The sequence below is a fragment of the Triticum urartu genome, chromosome 3A (genome assembly GCF_056163025.1).
Source record: "Triticum urartu cultivar PI428250 chromosome 3A, HENAU_Tu73, whole genome shotgun sequence".
Lineage (NCBI taxonomy): Eukaryota > Viridiplantae > Streptophyta > Magnoliopsida > Poales > Poaceae > Triticum > Triticum urartu.
In genome coordinates this window covers 55,274,496-55,299,306 of record NC_141875.1, presented here as the reverse complement: position 1 = coordinate 55,299,306, position 24,811 = coordinate 55,274,496, and the positions used below count along the sequence as shown (strand labels likewise).

The 24,811-nt window shown below is 44.5% G+C and overlaps 2 pseudogenes; one reads left to right on the top strand and one right to left on the bottom strand.

Annotated features, from left to right (window-relative positions):
- Positions 1-454: 454 nt before the first annotated feature.
- Positions 455-24,811, bottom strand: part of LOC125547915 (chaperone protein ClpB1-like) — a 57,195-nt pseudogene continuing 32,838 nt past the window's right edge.
- On the top strand, positions 22,309-24,809 carry LOC147978500 (uncharacterized; annotated as a pseudogene).

The window sequence follows — 24,811 nt, the reverse complement described above, 5'->3', positions numbered from 1 at the left end:
TAAGATTATGTCCCCCAACACCTGTTCTTGTTCCTCGTCTCGCCCGAACTCCATTGTTTCTGCAAATATTACAACATGGCAATTATTACACAAACATGACAGCATGTGGATATATTAGTGGCAAACATAGACCTAGCTTATTCCGGGTTTGGGGTGGCCTCGACAACGCTTCAAGGATAGGGGCGCGACGGGAGGGGGTAGGAGACCGACATCGTTTTTTTCAAGGGTTTGGGTGTCCTCGAGAGTTTTGGTCGAGCGAGAGGGCCGGGGGGTGCTCCCGTGGTATAAGTTATCGGGGAGGGGGTAGGTTGAACCCCCCTCGTGTTGAAGTTATCGGGACACGGAGTATATTGACAACGACATATCCGATAAAAAATAAGAAGACAAAGAAGAAATAAAAAGAGAAGAAGAAGATATTAATAGAGGAGAAGATTGAAAGGGGGAAAGGGGGGGCTCACTTCGAGGGGGGCGCTGATGGCAGGAGTCCGGCGACGAGGACGGCGGGCTCGGGGCGGCACGCGGTGACGGGGACGGCGGTCTCGGGACGACACGGGGCGACAGGGATGAGGAGGGTGGGCTCGGGGAGGCACGCGGCGACGGGGACGACGAGGACGGCGGGCTCGGGGATGCCGACGACGAGGACGGCGCGGGATCGGGGAGGCGATGGCGTTGGCGGCGGCGACGTAGTTGGCAAGGTGGAGCAGCCTGACGGCGCAATGAGCTCGGCGTCATGCTCGGTGGGGAGGCAACTGGCGATGAAAACTGAAAATTTTCACAAGTGTTTGTTATATAGTCCAAGCATTAGTCCCGGTTGGTGGCGTTAACCGAGACTAATGCCCCCTTTAGTCCCGGTTGGTGCCACCAACCGGGACCAAAGGTCTCTTTTCAACATCCCAAAGGGCGGGAAGCGGAGGCCTTTGGTCCCGGTTGGTGGCAAATGCACCCCTTTAGTCCCGGTTGGTGACACCAACCGGGACCAAAGGCCTTGTGCTGCCCCGCGTCAAAAGTTTAGTACCACCTCGCTAGCTGAGAGAGCTCGAGAGTGGTTTATAAGCCCCACTGCGGCTGCCCTCTCGAGCTCCTCTCAAATGCAGGCTTACGGGCCTAATCTTACACTATGCTGTCTGTGGGCCTATTGGGCCTTCTGCGGGCCTGAATCCTGTCCCAGGTTGGGTTTCTAGTCGTATTCAGGCCGTGGTGGCCCAATAGGTGGCAGTTTTTTTTCCAGTTTTTTGTTTTGTTTTTTGCATTATTTATTATCTTTTGTTTCTTGCTTTATTTTTTTTATTGTTTTTGCTTTTAGTTTTAGAAAAATTATAAACTTTCCGTTAGTGCCATTAGTTTTCAAATTTGAATAGTTAAAATTTGAATTCTTTGAAATTTATGTGAATCACAAGTTTGTGATTAACTTTACTAGAAAAATAGTTTTTTTTCTAGTTTTTTGTTTTGTTTTCTGCATTATTTATTTCTTTTGTTTTTTGCTTTATTTTTTTAATTATTTTTGCTTTTAGGTGAGCAAAATTATAAACTTTCTGTTAGTGCCATTAGTTTTAAAATTTGAATTCTTTGAAATTTATGTGAATCACAAGTTTGTGATTAACTTTACTAGAAAAATAGTTTTTTTCTAGTTTTTTTGTTTTGTTTTCTCCATTATTTATTTTCTTTTGTTTTTTGCTTTTTTAATTCTTTTTTGCTTTTAGGTGAGCAAAATTATAAACTTTCTGTTAGTGCCATTAGTTTTCAAATTTGAATAGTTAAAATTTGAATTGTTTGAAATTTGTGTGAATCACAAGTTTGTGATTAACTTTACTATAAGAATAGCTTTTTTCCTATTTTTTGCTTTGTTTTTTGCATTATTTATTTTCTTTTGTTTTTTGCTTTAATTTTTAATTCTTTTTGCTTTTAGGTTAGCAAAATTATAAACTTTCTATTAGTGCCATTAGTTTTAAAAAATTATAAACTTTCTATTAGTGCCATTAGTTTTCAAATTTGAATAGTTAAAATTTGAATTCTTTGAAATTTGTGTGAATCACAAGTTTGTGATTAACTTACTAAAAAATGAGAATAGATGTGCTTATAGAGAAAATTCAACCTAAATTCATAGTAAATTTCTATGAATTTCAGAGAATTTCACTCTGAATTTAGGTTAAACTTTTCTCTATAAGGGTATCTATTTTCATTTTGAGAGGAGCTCAACAAGGGAGAGAGGGAAGGGCTTATAAACCGGTGTGAGCCCCCTTCGGTTGGCGAGGTGGGACTAAACTCTGCCTGCAACGAGGACCAACCCTTTTGTCCCTGTTTGTGGCACAAACCGGGACTAATGGTCATGGGCCAGGGGCGAGGAGCATTGGTCCCGGTTGGTGCCACGAACCGGGACCAATGCCCCTTTAGTCCCGGTTGGTGGTACCAACCGGGACCAAAGGCCTTGCGCTGCCCGCGGCCAAAAGTTTAGTCCCACCTCGCTAGTTGAGAGGGGCTCGGAGTGGTTTATAAGCCCCACTGCGGCTGCCCTCTCGAGCTCCTCTCAAATGCAGGCTTACGGGCCTAATCTCATACTATGCTATCTGTGGGCCTATTGGGCCTTCTGCGGGCCTGAATCCTGGCCCAGGTTGGGTTTCTAGTCGTATTCAGGCCGTGGTGGCCCAATAGGTGGTAGTTTTTTTATTTTTTTTCCAGTTTTTTTGTTTTGTTTTTTGCATTATTTATTTTCTTTTGTTTCTTCCTTTATTTTTTAGTTCTTTTGCTTTTAGGTCAGAAAAATTGTAAACTTTCTGTTAGTGCCATTAGTTTTCAAATTTGAATAGTTAAAATTTGAATTCTTTGAAATTTGTGTGAATCACAAGTTTGTGATTAACTTTACTATAAAAATAGATTTTTCTCATTTTTTGTTTTGTTTTTTGCATTATTTATTTTCTTTTGTTTTTTGCTTTTTTAATTCTTTTTGCTTTTAGGTCAGCAAAATTATAAACTTTCTGTTAGTGCCATTAGTTTTAGAAAAATTATAAACTTTCTATTAGTGTCATTAGTTTTCAAATTTGAATAGTTAAAATTTGAATTCTCTGAAATTTGTGTGAATCACAAGTTTGTGATTAACTTTACTTTTTCCAGTTTTTTTTGTTTTGTTTTTTGCATTATTTATTTTCTTTTGTTTTTTGCTTTTTTAATTCTTTTTGCTTTTAGGTCAGCAAAATTATAAACTTTCTGTTAGTCCCATTAGTTTTAGAAAAATTATAAACTTTCTGTTAGTGCCATTAGTTTTCAAATTTGAATAGTTAAAATTTGAATACTTTGAAATTTGTGTGAATCACAAGTTTGTGATTAACTTTACTATAAAAATAGTTTTTTTTTCCAGTTTTTTTGTTTTATTTTTTGCATTATTTATTTTCTTTTGTTTTTTGCTTTATTTTTTAATTCTTTTTGCTTTTAGGTCAGCAAAATTATAAACTTTCTGTTAGTGCCATTAGTTTTAGAAAAAATTACAAACTTTCTGTTAGTGCCATTACTTTTCAAATTTGAATAGTTAAAATTTGAATAATGGTATTACGAGGGCCGAACCATAAGACATTAAAGCATTTCAAATGAACTCTGAAAAAGTTGAAAGTTGGCATGGTATCATAATTTCACCCACATAGCATGTGCATGTACAAAACGGACAATGGTATCATACTCGTCTGTTACAAAGTTGGCATGGTATCATCATAATAGTTGCGGGAGAAAGTCTTCACTTTTTCTTCGCTTGTGTCATTTGCTTATTGCGCCGTAACCATGGATAATCTTCATCGTTTATCAGGATGCTTGGGTCAGCCTTGACTTTGAAGGGAGAAATTTCATGAAACTTTTCATAATCTTCAGACATGTCTATCTTGCCCTCCACTCCCATGATGTCCCTTTTTCCTGAAAGAACTATGTGGCGCTTTGGCTCATCGTATGATGTATTCGCTTCCTTATCTTTTCTTTTTCTCGGTTTGGTAGACATGTCTTTCACATAGATAACCTGTGCCACATCATTGGCTAGGACGAACGGTTCGTCTGCATACGTAAGATTGTTGAGATCCACTGTTGTCATTCCGTACTGTGGGTCTACCTGTACCTCGCCTCCTGACAGATTGACCCATTTGCACTTAAACAAAGGGACCTTAAAATCATGTCCGTAGTCAAAGTCCCATATGTCCACTATATAACCATAATATGTGTCCTTTCCCCTCTCGGTTGCTGCATCAAAGCGGACACCGCTGTTTTGGTTGGTGCTCTTTTGATCTTGGGCGATCGTGCAAAATGTATTCCTATTTATCTCGTATCCTTTGTAAGTCAATATAGTCAAAGATGGTCCCCTGGACAACAAGTACAGCTCATCACAAGCAGTGTTGTCACCTCTGAGATGTGTTTCCATCCAACTGCTGAATGTCCTGATGTGTTCACATGTAATCCAGTCGTCGCACTGCTCCGGGTGTTTGGAGCGCAGACTGTTCTTGTGTTCATCGACATACAAGGTCACCAAGGTAGAGTTCTGTAGAACTGTGTAGTGTGCTTGAGACCAAGAATATCCGTCCCTGCATATTATTGAGGCCCCTCCCAGCATGCCTTTTCCAGTCAGTCTCCCCTCATACCGCGATTTAGGGAGACCTATCTTCTTAAGGCTAGGAATGAAGTCAACACAAAACCCAATGACATCCTCTGTTTAACGGCCCATGGAGATGCTTCCTTCTGGCCTAGCGCGGTTACTGACATATTTCTTTAGGACTCCCATGAACCTCTCAAAGGGGAACATATTGTGTAGAAATACGGGCCCCAGAATGACAATCTCGTCGACTAGATGAACTAGGATGTGCGTCATGATATTGAAGAAGGATGGTGGGAACACCAGCTCGAAACTGACAAGACATTGTGCCACATCACTCCTTAGCCTTGGTACGATTTCTGGACCGATCACCTTCTGAGAGATTGCATTGAGGAATGCACATAGCTTCACAATGGCTAATCGGACGTTTTCCGGTAGAAGCCCCCTAAATGCAACCGGAAGCAATTGCGTCATAATCACGTGGCAGTCATGAGACTTTAGGTTCTGGAACTTTTTCTCTGGCATCTTTATTATTCCCTTTATATTCGACGAGAAGCCAGTCGTGACCTTCATACTGAGCAGGCATTCAAAGAAGATTTCTTTCTCTTCTTTCGTAAGAGCGTAGCTGGCAGGACCTTTATACTACTTCGGAGGCATGCCGTCTTTTTCGTGCAAACGTTGCAGGTCCTCCCGTGCCTCAGGTGTATCTTTTGTCTTCCCATACACGCCCAAGAAGCCTAGCAGGTTCACGCAAAGGTTCTTCATCACGTGCATCACGTCGATTGATGAGCGGACCTCTAGGTCTTTCCAGTAGGGTAGGTCCCAAAATATAGATTTCTTCTTCCACATGGGTGCGTGTCCCTCAGCGTCATTCGGAACAGCTAGTCCGCCGGGACCCTTTCCAAAGGTTACCTGTAAATCATTGACCATAGCAAGTACGTGATCACCGTACGCATGGCGGGCTTCTTCTGGTGATCTGCCTCGCCTTTGAAATGATTGCCTTTATTTCGACATTGATGGTTGGTCGGAAGAAATCAACGATGGCCCAGGTACACATTCTTCATGCATTTGTCCAGGTATATACTTTCAGTTTCTTCTAAATAGTACGTGCATGCGTGGTATCCCTTGTTTGTCTTTCCTGAAAGGTTACTGAGAGCGGGCCAATAGTTGATGGTTACAAATAGCAACGCGTGCAGGTTAAATTCCTCCTGTTTGTGCTCATCCCACGTACGTACACCGTTTCTAATTCACAGATGTAAAAGTTCTTCAACTAATGGCCTTAGGAACACATCAATGTCGTTGCCGGGTTGCTTAGGGCCTTGGATGAGAATTGGCATCATAATGAACTTCCGCTTCATGCACATCCAAGGAGGAAGGTTATACATACATAGAGTAACAGGCCAGGTGCTGTGATTGCTGCTCTGCTCCCCGAAAGGATTAATGCCATCCGCGCTTAAACCAAACCATATGTTGCTTGGGTCACTTGCAAATCAGGCCAGTACTTTCTCTCAATTTTTCTCCACTGCGACCCGTCAGCGGGTGCTCTCAACTTCCCGTCTTTCTTACGGTCCTCACTATGCCATCGCATCAACTTGGCATGCTCTTCGTTTCTGAACAGACGTTTCAACCGTGGTATTATAGGAGCATACCACATCACCTTCGCAGGAACCCTCTTCCTGGGGGGCTCGCCATCAACATCACCGGGGTCATCTCGTCTGATCTTATACCGCAATGCACCGCATACCGGGCATGCGTTCAGATCCTTGTACTCACCGCGGTAGAGGATGCAGTCATTAGGGCATGCATGTATCTTCTGCACCTCCAATCCTAGAGGACATATGACCTTCTTTGCTGCGTATGTACTGTCGGGCAATTCATTATCCTTTGGAAGCTTCTTCTTCAATATTTTCAGTAGCTTCTCAAATCCTTTGTCAGGCACAACATTCTCTGCCTTCCACTGCAGCAATTCCAGTACGGTACCGAGCTTTGTGTTGCCATCTTCGCAATTGGGGTACATCCCTTTTTCGTGATCCTCTAACATGCGATCGAACTTCAGCTTCTCCTTTTGACTTTCGCATTGCGTCCTTGCATCGACAATGACCCGAGGAAGATCATCATCATCGGGCACATCGTCTGGTTCCTCATGATCTTCAGCAGCTTCCCCCGTTGCAGCATCATTGGGCACATCGTCTGGTTCCTCTTGATCTTCAGCAGCTTCCCCCGTTGCAGCATCACCGTATTCAGGGGGCACATAGTTGTCATCGTCTTCTTCTTCTTCACCGTCTTCCATCATAACCCCTATTTCTCCGTGCCTCGTCCAAACATTATAGTGTGGCATGAAACCATTGTAAAGCAGGTGGGTGTGAAGGATTTTCCGGTCAGAGTAAGACTTCGTATTCCCACATTTAGGGCATGGACAACACATAAAACCATTCTACTTGTTTGCCTCAGCCACTTCGAGAAAATCATGCACGCCCTTAATGTACTTGGAGGTGTGTCTGCCACCGTACATACATTGCCGGTTCATCTACGTGCATTATATATAATTAAGTGTGTCAAAAACCATTACAGAACATCATGAATAGATAATTAAGTGACCAGATTAATAGAAGTTCATCATCACATTAAAACCAAAGTACATACATAGTTCTCATCTAACAACATATAGCTCTCCAAAGCATCTAATTAATTAAACCATACATTGAAACTATGTAAAACATTTCAATGCGAAAACAAATGCGATCATAATCGCAACCAAGGTAACAATTGATCCAACGACATAATGATACCAAGCCTCGGTATGAATAGCATATTTTCTAATCTTTCTCATCTTCAACCGCATTGCATCCATCTTGATCTTGTGATCATCGACGACATCCGCAACATGCAACTCCAATATCATCTTCTCCTCAATTTTTTTTATTTTTTTCTTCAAGTAATTGTTTTCTTCTTCAACTAAATTTAACCTCTCGACAATAGGGTCGGTTGGAATTTCCGGTTCAACTACCTCCTAGATAAATAAAATCTATGTCACGTTGGTCGGCATAATTGTCATAAACAATAAATGAACCAAATAGTTATAAAAAGATAATATATACCACATCCGAATCATAGCCAGGACGAGGGCCGACGGGGGCGGATACCAAAACCATCGCACTATATAATAACAAGCAATAATAAAAGTAAAAAAATTAGACAAGTATCTATCTAGCTAAAGTAAGAATTTTTTCTTTCAGAAAGAAGATAAGAACAAGAGGCTCACCACGGTGGTGCCGGCGACGAGATCGGTGCGGGCGATCCACGGCGGTGAAGACGGGAGTGGGACGTGACGGGCCGCTAAACCTAGACAAATCTCGAGGAAAATGGAGCTTTGAGGTCGAGGAGAAAGCTTAACTAGTGTGCCTCGGGCATTTCATCGAACACCTCATGTGCATTGGAGGTGAGCTAGAGCACCACAAAGCCCTCCCCTCGCTGGCCAGAGAAAAACAGAGCACTGGGGTGCTCTGCTCGCGGGCGAGGGGTATATATAGGCACCTCATTGGTCCCGGTTCGTGGCATGAACCGGTACCAAAGGGCAGCCTGTGGTCCCGGTTCAAGCCACCAACCGGGACCAATGGTGGTGGGCCAGGAGCGAGGCCCATTGGTCTCGGTTCGTCCCACCAACCGGGACCAAATGGGCCAGACGAACCGGGACCAATGCCCCCACGAGGCCCACAGGCCCCTGGCCTCATGAACCGAGACAGATGGCCCCATGGGTCCTGGTTCAGGACTAAACCGGGACTAATGGGCCACCTCGGCCTGGACCAAAGCCCTGTTTTCTACTAGTGAGATGGAGTTGGAATTTGCAAAGACTTCCTTTGTGCATTGTTTTTGTGAAGCGAATGAGGTAGCAGATAGCCTAGTTAAAAATTCTCTTATTATTGGATTTCAGGATTTTGGGATAGTTCTATCCCAGACTTTATTTCTCCTCTTATTGTAAACAACTTATCTATTATGTGAGGAATAAAGTGTTACGCCCTCGATGCGGCTATATCTCCCACGTGTCGAAGCACGACTTAGAGGCATAACCTCATTGAAAGCAATGTTGCAAGTGAGGTAATCTTCACACAACCCATGTAATACATAAGGGAAAAAGATACATAGTTGGCTTACAATCGCCACTCCACACAATTACATGAATAAAGCAGTACATCAACCAGATACAATCAAGGTCCGACTACGGAACCAAAATAAAAGAAGAACCCCGAAAGCGACAAGGTCCCCGATCGACCCCAACTAGGCTCCACTACTGATCAACTAGAACGAAACAACACAAAGGACAAGATCTTCATCGAGCTCCTCCTGAGCTTGGTTGCATCATCTGCACGGACTCATCGGCACCTGCAAGCTGGTTTGGAAGTATCTGTGAGCCACGGGGACTCAGCAATCTCGCACCCTCGCGATCAAGACTATTTAAGCTTATGGGTAAGGTAAAGGTATGAGGTGGAGCTGCAGCAAGCGACTAGCATATATGGTGGCTAACATACGCAAATGAGAGCGAGAAGAGAAGGCAAAGCACGGTCGAGAAACTATGATCAAGAAGTGATCCTATAACAACCTACGTCAAACATTACTCCAACACCGTGTTCACTTCCTGGACTCCGCCGAGAAGAGACCATCACAGTTGCACACGCGGTTGATTCATTTTAATTAAGTTAAGTTTCATGTTATCTACAACCGGACGTTAACAAATTCCCATCTGCCCATAACCGCGGGCACGGCTTTCGAAAGTTCAAAATCCCTGCAGGGGTGTCCCAACTTAGCCCATCACAAGCTCTCACAGTCAACGAAGGATATTCCTTCTAGCGAGAAGACCCGATCAGACTCAGAATCCCGGTTACAAGACATTCTCGACAATGGTAAAACAAGTCCAGCAAGACCACCCGCTGTGCCGACAAATCCCGATAGGAGCTGCACATATCTCGTTCTCAGGGCACACCGGATAAGCTAAGCGTACGGGAGCCAACGTAACCCAAGTTGCCAAGGGACGGCCCCGCACGGTGCTCTGGGTTGGACCAACACTCAGAGGAGCACTGGCCCGGGGGTTTACATAAAGATGACCCTTGAGTCTGCAGAACCCAAGGGAAAGAAAAGGGTAGGTGGCGAATGGTAAAACCAATGTTGGGCCTTGCTGGAGGAGTTTTATTCAAGGCGAACTGTCAAGGGGTTCCCATTATAACCCAACCGCGTAAGGAACGCAAAATCTGGGAACATAACACCGATATGACGGAAACTAGGGCGGCAAGAGTGGAACAAAACACCAGGCATAAGGCCGAGCCTTCCATCCTTTACCAAGTATATAGATGCATTAATTAAATAAGATATATTGTGATATCCCAACAAGTAAACATGTTCCAACAAGGAACAACATCTCCATGTTCCAACAAGGAACAAACTTCAATCTTCACCTGCAACTAACAACACTATAAAGGGGCTGAGCAAAGCGGTAACATAGCCAAACAACGGTTTGCTAGGACAAGGTGGGTTAGAGGCTTGATTCAACAATATGGGAGGCATGATAAGCAAGTGGTAGGTATCGTAGCATAGGCATAGCAAAAGAGCGAGCGTCTAGCAAAGCAAAGATAGAAGTGATTTCGAGGGTATGGTCATCTTGCCTGCAAAGTTGTCAGAGTTGACTGGATCCTCGAAAGAAAACTCAACGGGCTCCTCGTTAGCGAACTCGTCTCCCGGCTCTACCCAAACAAGACAAACAAGCAAACAGAACACAATCAACCACGTGCAAAGCTCAAACAATATGATGCAAACATGGTATGCTATGCGGGATGCGGTATGTGATGCATATGCATGATTTGCAAGGGAATGAATGAACCTGGAATCAACTTGGAAATCCAAGAGTGCCCCTGGAAAGAGGAGATGATTTCGGTTGAAATCGATATAAAGATCACCGGAATCGGATGCACGGTTTGGAAATGGCAAGCGAAACAAATATGGCATCGGTCTGCGATAAACAGCAAGTAGCCATCTAAATGCATCAAGATAAATATGCTACATCACTCAAACATGGCAACAAAATACATGGCAGGGATCCACTCATGATGCTTAACAAAAGATGAACACTGAGCTACGGCCAATTCATCCATTAACAGGTTCAAACAAGCATGGCAAAAATGCAAACGATAAACAGATTCAGACTTTAGTGAAATTAACACAAGCCTGGAATTTCAGATCAGGTAGCACACTTTGAAGCATGAAAACTAGATGTTACAGGAACCTAGCATGGCAAAGCAAGGCATGGCATCGAGCTACTCAAAGAGCTTAACAAAAGTCCCTTAGTGACCTTGAGCCAAAAGGGATCAGAAAATACAATTGCAAGCATGTGAACATGGCAAAAACATAATCAGGTCACAGACTTAGAGAAAAACTGAAGCATGCGAATCAGATATCAAGTAGGCATGTTTACGAGCTCGATGCACTCACTACAGAGCAAGGCATGACAATCTAAGCATACACCCATCAAGAATACACATTATACAAGCTAGACATGGCAAGAACAACAACATAGCATGCATGGACCAACTACAACATCCTCGGCAAAATCGCTAACAAGTAGACAATCTGCCCAGATTCACGAAATAGCAAAAGTAGAGCTCGATTGACTCAAGCTAGGGTGCTCCATAATTGCAAACAAAGACATGGATGGATAGAGCACTACAAGATTAACAAAACATCCTTACTGATCATCCTCAAAAGAGGCAAGGATCACTAGGAAACAACAGGAACATATGGCATATTGATAAGAACAGATCAAGGACTTAGTGGAATTGTCAAGTCCCTGAAATCAGCATTAACGAATGCACCACTTTGCAAGCTTGTGCTAGTCACCACACATATCACAAAAATACATGGATGACACCTCTGGAAAAATGGCAAGGCATATAACAAAACACATGTAGAGCTCAGGGGCATATCATGCACATATTAATCATGGCAAAAATGGCAAATAGCTATTTGGAGCAGCAGATCTGACAATTAACTCAGATAGCACTCTTCCAACAGCATTTCGGGCATCAAGATGAGCTCAAATGAAAATGATGCAATGATATGAAATGATGTACTCTCTGAGGTGAACATTTCGATATGCTACACCCCCAAAACGGACCTACGGATGCAAAGTTACGACATGATGAAGATGGGCATATGAAACATGGAAAACTCGAGAACAGATCTAGGGTTCGTGCACGTGAACCGAGGCAACTCCGGCAAGCTCGACGCAACTCCGGTGATGTCTAAGAAGGAGCGGGGAGGCGAGGGGGAGGCAGATCCGGCCTCTCCCGACCGGATCCAACGGCGGTGGGGAGGCTCCGCCCACCGCGGTGGTCAAGGAGGCGCGGCAAGCTCGCGAGGCGTCCGGCGGCGAGCTCTGGCCAGTGAGAAGAAGCGCGGCGGTCGCCGGCGCTGCAAGGGCGGCGGGGCGGCGACTGGTGCTGAGGAGGAAGACAGCGGGGCGCGGGGCGCGGTCGCGGGCCGGGAGGGCCGGACGCGGGCCCGAGCGGGTTGCGGCGATGTGGGCGCGCCGGCGCGGTGGCTCGGCCAGTCGCGGAGCGACACGTGGCGGCGGGCGGCGAATCGGACGTGTCCGGCGCAGTGGAAGAAATGTCCGGCGGCGGCGGGGAGAGTTAGGGTAGGGTTTGCACCGCGTATTTTGGAGGGGATCACATATATATATGTAGAGGGAGCTAGGAGAGTCCAAATGAGGTGCGGTTTTCGGCCACGCAATCGTGATCGAACGACCGAGATGATGAGGGGGTTTAGGTGGATTTTTTGGGCCAAATTGGAAGGGTGTTGGGCTGCAACACACACGAGGCCTTCTCGGTTCCTCGGTTAACCGTTGGAGCATCAAACGAAGTCCAAATGGTACGAAACTTGACAGACGGTCTACCAGTAGTAACCCAAGGCCGCTTGGCAAGTCTCGGTCCAATCCGGAAATGTTTAACCCCCACACATGAAAGGAAGGTAGAAAGGACCACCGGAGGAGATAGAAGCGCCGGAATGCAAAACGGACAACGGGGAAAATGCTCGGATGCATGAGACGAACATGTATGCAAATGAAATGCACATGATGACATGATATGAGATGCATGACACGCAAGCAATGACAAGGCAACAACAGCGAATAACTGGAGGACACCTGGCACATCGGTCTCGGGGCGTCACATAAAGTCTAGTTGCTGTCAAAACAAGTTGCCTTGTGGCATATCGAGGGCTTGAACCACACCCTGCAGGCCATGCTGGCCCACTCCCTTCTGCCATTTGTAGAGGGCTAACTTGCCATAGTCAATGCTAGTCTACCAAACATCCTCATATTTGAATGGCTTCGATCCTCTAGCAGCACTTGAAGTATACCTGGCCATATCTCGGGCTAGACCCAAAAAAGTCCGGTGTTGAAACCCAGGCCCAAGCATGGCCCAGCCCGATCACCAGGGCTTCTAAATCGGGCCCAAGCCCGAAAGACCCGACATGGCCCGATCACCCTGGCCCGACTACGACTAAAATCTTGTTTTCCATAAGCCCGACCTGGCCTGATCTGTCCGTCGGGCTCAAGTTCCAGGCCTGAGTACGACTCGATGGCACGCTCAGGCCCGACCCGATCTGGGATTTTCAAGCCAGGTTGGGTCGAGGCGTCCGGGCCGGCCTGCCCATGGCCAGGTATACTTGAAGGTAGATGCTTACGGAGATCCGCAAACATGAAACAATGATCAGATTCTGCAGCTACTATATGCCTCACTTTTACATGTTCAAACAGGTGCAATGGTGCATCATTACCAAACCTCTATCCAACCGAGCTGTACATTCAAAGCACCTGACTGTTGCTGTCCCAAGTATACTCCATCCCTAACCAACCAAGGGGGGAATATCCAGTGCTTCGATGCGAGCTCGGCTGTTGGATCGTGATCCAGCGAGCAGCATCACACGATGTGGACCAATGCATCATTTCAGGAATGTTCAGGGGGTTTTAAACATTCATGCTGGATTTATCTTTTTTGTTTCTCAATATGTATTTTGAATTTCGATTTGAAATTTTTCAGGATTGTACACTCATGTGATGCGAACATCCACATTTTTTCGGATTTTTTGAAACATTTAAAATGGATTTTTTAAATGGTATCATGGGAGCATTTAGGGTATGGTATCACTACATATCCACCCCCAACCAAGGTCCAAACGAGCAATCATCAACCACCTCCCGGGATGCTTTCATCTCGCATACGGGTCTGGGGATACGTGAGAAGTGTTATAAAGAAAAACTTAGAAAAGTGTCTCATTAAAATCACCAATGCAAAGCCATGCTTCATGCTTGATTACGAACAACGTCCTCATGAACCTCCAACTTTGGCTTGTATCGTCCACCCTTGGGGCTCCATAGAAACCCGTTTCTCTCCATTGTTTTGATATATCACCCTTCTTTTGCACCATTATGTCAATATGACCGAACTGTAGTTCTTAAGATGTTTCCTCCATTCACAAATATAAGATGGTCTGGATATTCCAGTATGAACTACAGACTGACTGAAATGAGTGAACAAACACACTAAAACGTGTATATATACTTCTGACTCACAAAAAAGTTAGAACATCTTATATTTTTGAAGAAAGGGAGTATTATAGAACACTAGTCATGGAATCTTGGCAAATTGACATATTCAAACAGACGGGGGTGCCCATTATGGAGCATGGATTGTGAGAGTATCTAACATGTTTTTTTCCAATGCACATGTGTTTGTGAAATTTGGCAACACTTGGGTCTTGATCAAGTTGTCGATATTGCATGTACTGTTGGTAAGGAAGGGTCCTCAGTTCTTGCAAAAAAATTGAGGGATAACTCATCGCCGGCGCCACTTCTCTCAAATGTTCTCTGGGCTGATCTTATTGCCACCACTGCCTGGTGCATTTGGTGGGAGCGCCGACAGGCAACTCATGGCGAGAGAGTCAACTCTCCATCAGGTCTGCACAAGCAATATCTGCATTGGCTACAAACTACTCGAGGACGAAGAAGAAGAACAGTGCTCCTATTATTAGACATGGGTGGACACGACCAAAGGAGGATTAAATACAGTTTAGCATAGATGCGACTTTTGATATTGGGAGTAAAACTGGGAGAACTGGAGCTGTTCTCAGAGATGATAGGGGCTACTTTGTGGCCGCTTCCAACCGAACACTTGTAATTAACAACGACGATGGTGGAGGCGGCGGCCTTTCCCCTAGCAAATTCTATGGGGTGCAACAGGCTGGTGGTGAACTCTAATTGCATGAAAGTTGTGGAGGTCATGAAGAATGGTGGGCATTCGCTAGGGCCCGCGACGATGATCTATAATGATTGTTTCTTCCTCCGCCATGAGTTCAGTGATATTTCTTTTTATTTTTCTTATAGGGAAGCCAAATATGATAGCACATGCTTTAGCTAGTTATAGTCAGAGAACTCTGGCCCTTGTGGTTGGCAAGAGGAACCTCCTGCATTGATTTCTTGTGGCTGTCATCACAAACGCTGTAAGCATTTTTTTAATGGAAACTATTTTCAAATTTTTTTATGGACATGATGTAAGTATTTTGCCTTATGAATAAAAAAACCTGGGCGCGCGGGGGGGGGGGGGGGGGGCTACGGCTTGGCCAACAACGACAATTGATGCAAACAGGATGGGTGCAAAAGCCTCATCCCATAGCTCAACTGTAATTCCATTTCCATTAATCATCACATGTGCTGTAACGAAAGAAAGGAGCTTCCCCCCTGTTTCCTCTAACCATCATTCTCATCACACACAATCACACTTCACAGGGTTAGTGTCTATGCTACTGCTAAGAGCATAAAGGCATACATGCTGTCTATAAGATACTAGTAAGAAATTGGCAATTTACAGATCTCCTCCTACCAAGAAAACGTTAAAGGGTGTTTGCCATGGTGTGGCTACAACCATGTCGGGCATGCATTCTGCCTTTGCTACAATTTACATGCTTCTTCTACCTCTGCTATTTGTGTTCAGCAGGGTTATGGAGTTCAGGCACTCAGCGAGAAACAACAGCTACTAGGGGTTATGTCACCTTTGTCATGGCTTGGGATTGGTCACCGCCGCAACATAGCTCTTGTCACAGGAAAGTTCCACCACTGGACTCTTGCCTTGTGGATTTACCACTTCGTACTTGAGCCCCCTTTTGTCATCTGTAGCATCAATGACGATAGTTGAGCCTTCAACAGCTTCACCTTTGAGCAGCATCCGGGACAGCACTGTCACCACATTCTTCTGCACCCACCTCCTTATGGGCCTTGCACCATACATCTGCAAAGACACCAAGCATGCATATGCATTGTTACCAAACCATACAGACAGGCAGACAGACCGACAGGAGAGGGTATGAAAGCAGGACCTAATTATTTTGATACGAAAAGAAACTGTGCTTACTAGGTTGCATGATTCCAACAATATGACGTCCAACGCAGCATCGCTTGCAGACAGAGAGATGCTCTTGGCAGCTACCCTTGCAGTGACACTTTTCATTTGAATTTTTACAATCTCCTTCAGTTTGTCATGCAGAAGTGGCTCAAATATCACCACCTCGCTCAGTCTGTTCAGAAATTCAGGCTTAAAGTGTTTGTGAACCTGCACCAACAAATATATATATATATATATACATAAATACTATTCTGATCACGGGATCAGAATAATATTCTGATCACAACCTGAACTGCTTGAGTAACGCGCCCGAACTTCCCTGTGTACTAACCTGACCTTCTGGCTATCTTCGCAACCGTGGCTTTCCCTGCGAGTTTTTCTGATCATTCGTGTTGTTTGTGATGTATGTGTAATGTGGACACATTTTTTGGAGTCTAAATGATTGTTTTGATTCGTATTCTAGCACGTTGGCGGATTTGCTCTCGGGTCGTGATGAACTTGTTTCTGTTACAATTTTAATGCATGTTTTGGATGTTGTCGAAGTTCTAGAACGATGGGGATTAGGTTTTAGTACGAGTTTGGAGCACAAATTCTTTGTTATTTCAAACAAATTTGAAATCGCCCGTGTTCTTCATCCGCCCGAGATGCAACCCGCGCTTCTATTGATTTCTCGTTTTTCTTTAAAGTTTGCTGCCTGATTTGAGTACTTTAGTGAAATTTGAGGCTTACTAATCCGTAAATTTTAATCGGGAGGGTCCTTACGGTTTGATTTCTAGCGATCTGATGTTGGCACTCCCTGCGGGTTTCTGCACATGTTATTTTAGCGGTTTTGAAATTTACCCTCTGGTCCTTTCAGTTGTCGAAAGGTAGTTGCCAGATCATTTCCAAGGGGGTGCGGATGTGTTGCAATCTTGTGGAGATGATTTTATGCTTTGGACGAATTTGTTTGTTCATTATTTCTAGATCTTCTAATGGTTGTTGTACAAGCTGGACTTCTGCGTTTTCATACCTGAACTTCTTCTTTTCCTTCGTTGGATCCTGTCGGGCCTGGGGCGGCTCGGGATCGGGATCGGGGGAGGATCAGGTTGATCCTGTTGGATCTGTCCGGGTTTCTGTGCTGGACTTCTACGTCGTCATACCTGAACTTCTTCTTTTTTTGGCTACAAGATAATGCAGCAAGTCCTTTGTATCAGAAAACCTTACTAGATTTTCTTCTGCAATTTTTGTTGTAGCTAGTGTGTAAGCGTGGAGCTGGACCACAGGAACATGCACCCTCTTTTTCCCTTAGTCTATGTTTTGGTATAGTTTTTTGATCATCCACTTATCTTTGGTAAGATCTGGACTTCTCTTTTTTTTATTAATGGTTGAACTTCTGGTTTTCCAGATTACATTCCACATTTGCAAGGCGAAGGCGCATGGTGCTCTATATTTTTCTTTGTTTGGTTTCCTTTCGTATTTTTAATTCTTCAGATGTTCCTTTTTATACTTTTGTCTCATGAGCAATCATGGGATTAGCCCAAGTATGCATGCACTTTTTCCACATCATGTAAGGGTCGTTTGTAGAAGCTAGACTTCTATGTTCTTTATACGTGAACTTCTGCTTTTTCCTTCTTTGCGAAGTAATAAAGCAATTCCTCTGTATTTCCTTCTTTTTTATGTTACTTTTTCATTCTTTGCATTTCTTTGGATTTTTTGAGTTAGTCCCGTGAACAGCCATGTAATTGGGCGATGGATATGCGTATTTTTTTTATTTTTTCTAGTATGTTATTTGTACTTATAATATTTGTTGTTCTTCACTGAATAACTATCCTGAACTTCAGTGTGATAATCGTTTTAACATGTTAAATTTGAGGTTGTTATTTTTTGGATTTAAATATTTTGTAGATATTGAAATCGGCATTGCGGGTATTGACCAATGCGGTAGCGCGAGGCCGAGCAGGGGGGAGGGGGGGTCGGGCCCCCCCTCCCCCTGCGAGGCCGAGACAGGAACGAGCCAGAGCAGGCGACGACGCGGCGTGCCGCGTCGTCGCATGCGGAGGCGAGTTCGTCACATCCGTGACCCCACTATCTATCTTAGAGTTTTTAGGGTTATTATGGTTTAGTGTTAGATATGAACTTCATCTGTTTTTGTACTTGAACTTCTTCATTTTGTTTCTTAGGGTTTATTTATTCTTATGCCATTACTTCTTTTATTAGAGTACTTGAACTTCTGTTCTTTATTTTTTGAACTTCTTTCTGTTACTGTTTAGGTGCATATTTATGTACGTATTTTTCTTCCTTTGGTAGTGCATTTGCCTTCTATTTTTGGTTGTAAGGATATCAGCAGTGCTATCGTCTGAAGTTATCTAATTATAATAGATGCATTCAAATGGTGCATTCATTTATCTATAGATGTATTTACATTTTTAGCTGTTGGGGTGATGGGGGGTAAAACTGTAAATTCAGGGGCGCTGCAATTCCCATGACACATAGGCATTAAGTGAGCATCTCCCTCGTCACCACCTGTCAGAAAACCCCTCTCCCCGTGTCGTCGCTCTCTTCCCTCTCTCCGTCGCTCCGCTGCCTTCCTCGCCTCCAACTTCCCTCGATTTCTCCGCTCCTGTCCCTTGCCCTCGTGCTGGAGTAACCGGCGCACGCCCCCGCTCCTATTTCTCCCCACGCCCCGCTCTCCCTCGCCCAACCTGCTCTATTCTGCTCTGAAGCGAGGGCGGCAACTACCTGCGCGGTTGCAAGGTGCGCGTGGCGTCATGGGGAGTGGAAGAACCGCCGCGGGATTTGTGTGTGCAGGGGTTGTTTCGAGAGGTAAAAATGCTTCCCGCCGCCCCCCTAATGCTTGCTTTTAGTTTCGCCAGATCTGTCGAGTCCGCCTCCTGTGTGCTCTCGTGTCCGCCTCCTACCCCCTTCTTTTGATGGTTTGATGGGAGATTAGGTAGGGTTCTTGTGCGTGTGGTGGGTGGATTCCATTCCCCTGTGGTCAGATTTGTCTATGAGATGCTTGTGTGTGCTATTTCTCCATTCAGAGTTGATTGGATTTCATTTCCCCTTTGGTGATTTCAGCATTTAGATGCATGTGAGAGAGGGTGTGGTGTGATGCTTAATGCTGAATCTGATGTATCTAATTGTCTTAGTATTGTTGATTTTGAAGTCTAGATTGTGTCTGTCACATGCTAGTTAGTTTCTGGATTCTTTTTTTGTTTGTGCTTGCCTATATGTGCTACTGTTCATGTTTTCATACTTGTTGATATTATCTAGTTGTTTCATCCTAGGGTTTCATTTAGTTGTTTTTTGTATTTGTTGTATGATTTTCTACCTGCTAACTATATGCATTCAATCCCCTGTTTTTAGTAGGTTGTTCTAGGGTTTGGAGTTTCATTCGTCAAGGGCGTTGTGTTGTCATGGCTTCCAAACCTTCTCCAGGTATCTTAATGTAGTTGGATCTTGTATTTTAAAGGAGTATTTCTTACATATGTCTGCCCATATCTTCATTTAGTTTTCTTGTTGGACTACCATTCTTATTAGTGTGAACTTCTAAGAAAGGTTATGTGTATGTTTTTTACCCTTAGCTTGAGTTAGTAGTGTTGCTTTACTTTTTAGTTGATGATTTGCAGGTGAAACTATGTCACCAAGTGTTGTTGGACTTCCCAAATGATTCATATTTATAGTGTATATCTTTTGTTTTTTATTTGTTATCATGTTCATGGTATTGATATTCAGTTTGGTTGTGAAATACTATTTGTGGTCATGCTACATATTTTTTATGTGCTATTTTGCTTGGGTCACATAGTTGAACTTCTGGTTTTAATTATTGTTTGTTCATAATGAAATTTGGTTGAACTTCTGTTATGCACATTTTGTGTTTACTACTTTGTTATATATCGTTGAACTTCTGGACATTCATGTTATATGTAGTAGCCCCTCTGAGTGTAGATTGTTTTTATAGTTAGTGTGTAGATTTTAGTTTGTTTGTTGTGTTTACTGCTTTGTTAGGTATTGTTGAACTTCTTGTTATTGGACATTGTTGTCAAAGTAGAAGTCCCTTTGGTGTAGGATTGTGCATTAGAACTTAGCTGGCTTTTTACTTGCATTTTTTGTAGTTGGTGATGAGTTGAATAGTTCTGAAAAAAATGCCTGCGATCAAGATGGAGCTTCAGAGGTTAATACTGATGCTCCAATATCTGATGCGGCTAAATCACCCATTATCCCTTTGACTTTGATTGCCGAGGTTACTTCGAGCCTTGAGAATGTTTCAAGCCTCGAGGATCTTGCTTCTGCAGCTCTTGCTTCACCTAGTATGTGAAACCCCTTTCTTTTCATTTTAAAGTTTTCAGCCATGTTTTTTTAGCTTGTTCATGTCGTTTTGTTTTTGTTTTTTGTTCATGACTTTTTTTATTTTTTGCTTCGATTTTTTGTGTTCTTTGCAGATGTGTCCACAGAGGAGGAAGCTGTGAACACCATCAATGATGTTTTATCTGAGTTGGGTTTATCAGAAAACCCTGCTGCAGCTGAGGAGGGGGCTCCCTCAGTCAAAGGTTGTGATTCCGTTCCGGATCCTTTGTGCTCTCTTCAGATGTCAGAGACGCAGTCGCAGTCTGTTGATGGCACTGAACCTGTCACGCAACCCGAGGATGTGCCTTTTCAGCTTCTCCTGGAGGACCAACATAAGAGGAAGAAGCAAGAAAATTTTGACAAGAAGAGGGCGGCTTGCCTTGAGAAAGGTTCTGATGTTCCTCGATCTGTTCATGCGGCTGAGCTCAGTGTTGAGGAAGACGTGCCGCGTGGTCACTACAAGAAATATGTCAACTTATGACCTTCTGTCAGTGACCCTCGAAGAATTGGTCATAAATTTATGACCATTTTAGACCAATTGGTCAAAAGCTATCTGGGGGGCTCTAAACCCTAAACCATAACGACCATTTTGGTTAGAAAGGTCATAATTTCATTAGAGGAAATGGTCGTAAAGCTAGTAGCACTGTCCACTGCCTCATGCGTAGCTGATAACGACCAATATAAAATGGTCACTACACTTGAGTTTGAATGAATTAGGATGATTAGGCAGCCACCTCAGCAACCTCGCTTATGTGTCACTGTCTAGGTGTCATTTTTGCTTGAGTTTTAATATTCAACAGATAGACGGGGGGACACATTGACAGGCGGGACCCATTTGACAGATGGGGCCGAGCGCTTAATTCGCCCAAAAAAGATGCACGAGGCGGGACTCGAACCCACGACCTCGCGCTTGGTTGGCTCGCATGCTACCGCTGGGCTAGAGAGGGACAGTTGCTCGCATCTGGGAGTTTATCTATACATTATATAGAACTACGGCTCTCTCGTATCATTGACAAGTGGGACCTTCCGACCAGGTGGCATCGAAGAGAGCAACGATTTGCAACACTGACAGGCGGGACCCATTTGACAGGTGGTTGAGCGAGCGTTTAATTCCCTAAAAAATATGCGCTAGCGGGGACTCGAACCCACGACCTCGCGCTGGGTTCGCTCGTTCATTACCGCTGGGCTAGAGAGAGATTGTTGCTAATGTGTGGGTAGTTTTCCATATAGTATATAAAACCACGGCTCTCACGTACCAGTGACAAGTGGGACCTTCCGACCAGGTGGCGGCGGGTGGCATCGAACAGAGCAACACTTAGCGTTTTTCTAGGTCTTCCGACCAGGTGGCGGCGGGCGGCGGCGGAAGCAACCAGGTGACCTCGCCCACGGCCTCGCCGCAGGTGACCTCGCCCACAGCCTCGCCGCAGGTGACCTCGCCCACGGCCTCGCGGTGGAAGCAACCAGCAGGGGGCGAAGGCGGGGGCGAGGCCGGCAGCGGAGGCGGGGGCGGGGCCGGCAGGGGGCGGAGGTGAGGCAGGGCGTGGAGGCGGGGGGCAGCAGGGGCGTAGGTGACCGACGATGGTGGGGGCTCGCCGAGCATGGGGGACTCGCCGCCGCCGCAAGCACACCTCCCGGTATGCACCCCTCACCTCTTCCCCCCTCTCCTCTCTCGTCACCCGAGCAGTGGGAGATGGATTTCAGTCAGATGTTCTTCAGCATAGATGAATTTTGTTGATGCACTGTTAGTAGTTAGGAGATAGCTTGCTTGTTTGGTAGATAATGCATAGATGAATTTTCTTGATGTGCTGTTAGGAATTGTTCAGCTTGTTTGTTAAGAATTCTTCAGGCCTTGTGGTTAGGCAATTAGCATATAAAATTTTCTGGAATTTTAGCTTCCATTACTTCCATCCATTTTCATTAATTAATGTTGATGCACTTAGATTGATTTGCTAAGTTGCAACAATTTGTTGTCTTTGGCAGATGGACAGAAGCTGGATTAGAGAAGGAGTTAGAAAGTTTTCGAAAGAACATATGAAAGGAGTTGATGATTTCATGGCATTTGTTCGGGCAAATTTTGCCAACGATGCTCACATTCTTTGCCCATGTTGTGAATGCCTCAACCGTCCAAGAATGGCTCAAGGAAGAGTGGAAGATCATCTGCTTCTTAATGGGATGTCCAGCACATATGATAGATGGATATATCATGGAGAACCTTTAGACAGACAACCTCAACATTTTGAAGCTGATACAGAGGCCCCTCATATGATGGGTGGTGGTGATGCTGGCATTGATTTCATGGAAAAGGTTTTGCGAGATAATGCTGTTTTGGAGGAAGAGGATGGGCATGAAGATGATAGGATTCCTGACTTATTGAAGGATTTGTACGATGCTGAAGATCGTGCTGATGGACAGAAATAATTGTTTGCTGAGGTGTTAGAGGAGGCGAAGCGCGCAGCTCATGAAGGGGGTAAATTTTCAAGATTTACCTTCATCGTGAAGTTACTCCACATCAAGTCTTTCTACCGGATTAGCAATGCCGCATTCAACACAATACTCCGTCTTTTGAGCTTGCAATTCCCTAATAGTTGTGTTCCCAGATCTTATGATGAAGCATTGAGCATAATCCGCAGGCTGGGGTTAGGTTATGTGTCAACACATGTGTGCCCAAATAATTGTGTCTTGTTTCAGAAGGATTTAGCAAAGCATGACAACTGTCCAAAATGCAATGCATCTAGGTGGAAAGATGCTGATGGGAAGAAGTCAATACCGGAGAAGGTACTGAGGCACTTTCCCTTGATACCAAGGCTGCAGCGGATGTTCATCTCAAAGAAATCATCGCGTGAGGTACAGTGGCACAAGCTGAAGCGGCAACCTGTGGACAATGAGCTGAGCCATCCAGCGGATGGAGAGGCATGGAAAGAGTTTGACCGTATACATTTTGATTTTGCTGCAGATCCAAGGAACATAAAACTTGGCATTGCCACAGATGGGTTTAATCCGTTTGGGAACATGAGCACGTCTTATAGCATGTGGCCAGTTTTTGTGGTGCCGTACAACCTGCCACCATGGGCATGCATGGATCAGTCCAACTTCATGATGTCATTGCTTATCCCGGGTCCAGATTCTCCAGGAAAGGATTTTGATGTCTTTATGGAGCCCCTCGTAGAAGAACTGCTCCATCTCTGGACTGGTGTACCTACATACGATGCCTTGAGTCTGGAAGAAAAGTTCAATCTACGTGCTGCGATCATATGGTCCATCCATGATTTCCCGGCTTTGCACACTCTGTCTGGGAGGATCACAGCGGGTTATCAGGCTTGTGTCCATTATGACAAAGACCCTTGCTCAAAGAGAATAAGGAGCAAGATATGCTATATTGGGCACCGCCGCTTTCTTCCCCGAAACCATCGCTGGCGAAGAAGCAAAGATTTTAATGGTGAGAATGAAACCCGTGACAAGCCAGCTGAATTCACTAAAGAAGAGCTGGAGCAACAACTTGAAAAGGTGAAAGATGTGAGACCAGGAAAGCTGGCGAAGAAAAGAAAGCGTGAGGAAGGTCAATGTTGGGACCGGAGGTCTTGTTTGTGGGACCTGCCATACTGGGCTGATCTGAAATTAAGGCATAATCTCGATGTAATGCACATTGAGAAAAACATATGCGAGAATCTGCTAGGGACGTTTCTGAACATTGAAGGGAAGACAAAGGACACGGTTAGTTCTAGGCTTGATTTGGAGGACATGGGCATAAGAGAAGATTTGCATCTACAGCACAATGAAGATGAAGATTCATTTGAAATTCCACGAGCATGGTATACAATGAATAAAGAACAAAAGCTTGCATTCTGTGAATTCCTAAGAGCGGTGAAATTTCCAGATGGTTATGCTGCTAACCTAGCAAAGTGTGTTAGTTCTGATGGATTCAAGCTTTCAGTACTGAAAACCCATGATTGTCACATCCTCCTCCAAAGGATTTTACCGGCGGGCCTCCGAGGAATCATGCACAAGGATATATATGAAGCGGTTGCTGAGCTGGGAAATTTCTTTAGAGAACTGTGCTGCAAAACCCTCAAGTTAACTGTCTTGGAAAGACTTGAAAAAGAAATCCCAATTATTCTTTGCAAGCTCAAGAAGATTTTCCCTCCAGCTTTCTTCACCGTGATGGTCCATTTGGCGGTGCACTTACCCAAAGAGGCAATGCTTAGAGGCCCTGTGCAATACGGTTGGATGTACCCAATCGAAAGAAGGCTGCTTACTTGTAAGCGTTATGTGCGAAACACAGCAAGACCTGAAGGTTCTATTGCTGAAGCATATGTCGTTGACGAGTGCTTGACTTTTTTCTCTAGATACTTTGGTGATGTGGAAACAAGATGGAACCGGCCGGGCAGAAATAGAGAGTGGTCTGATTCGCAAAGTGGTGATGTCTCTGTTTTCAACCATGGTGTGAACTTTCTTGGAGCCTCACAATACTTGGAGGCTGGTGATG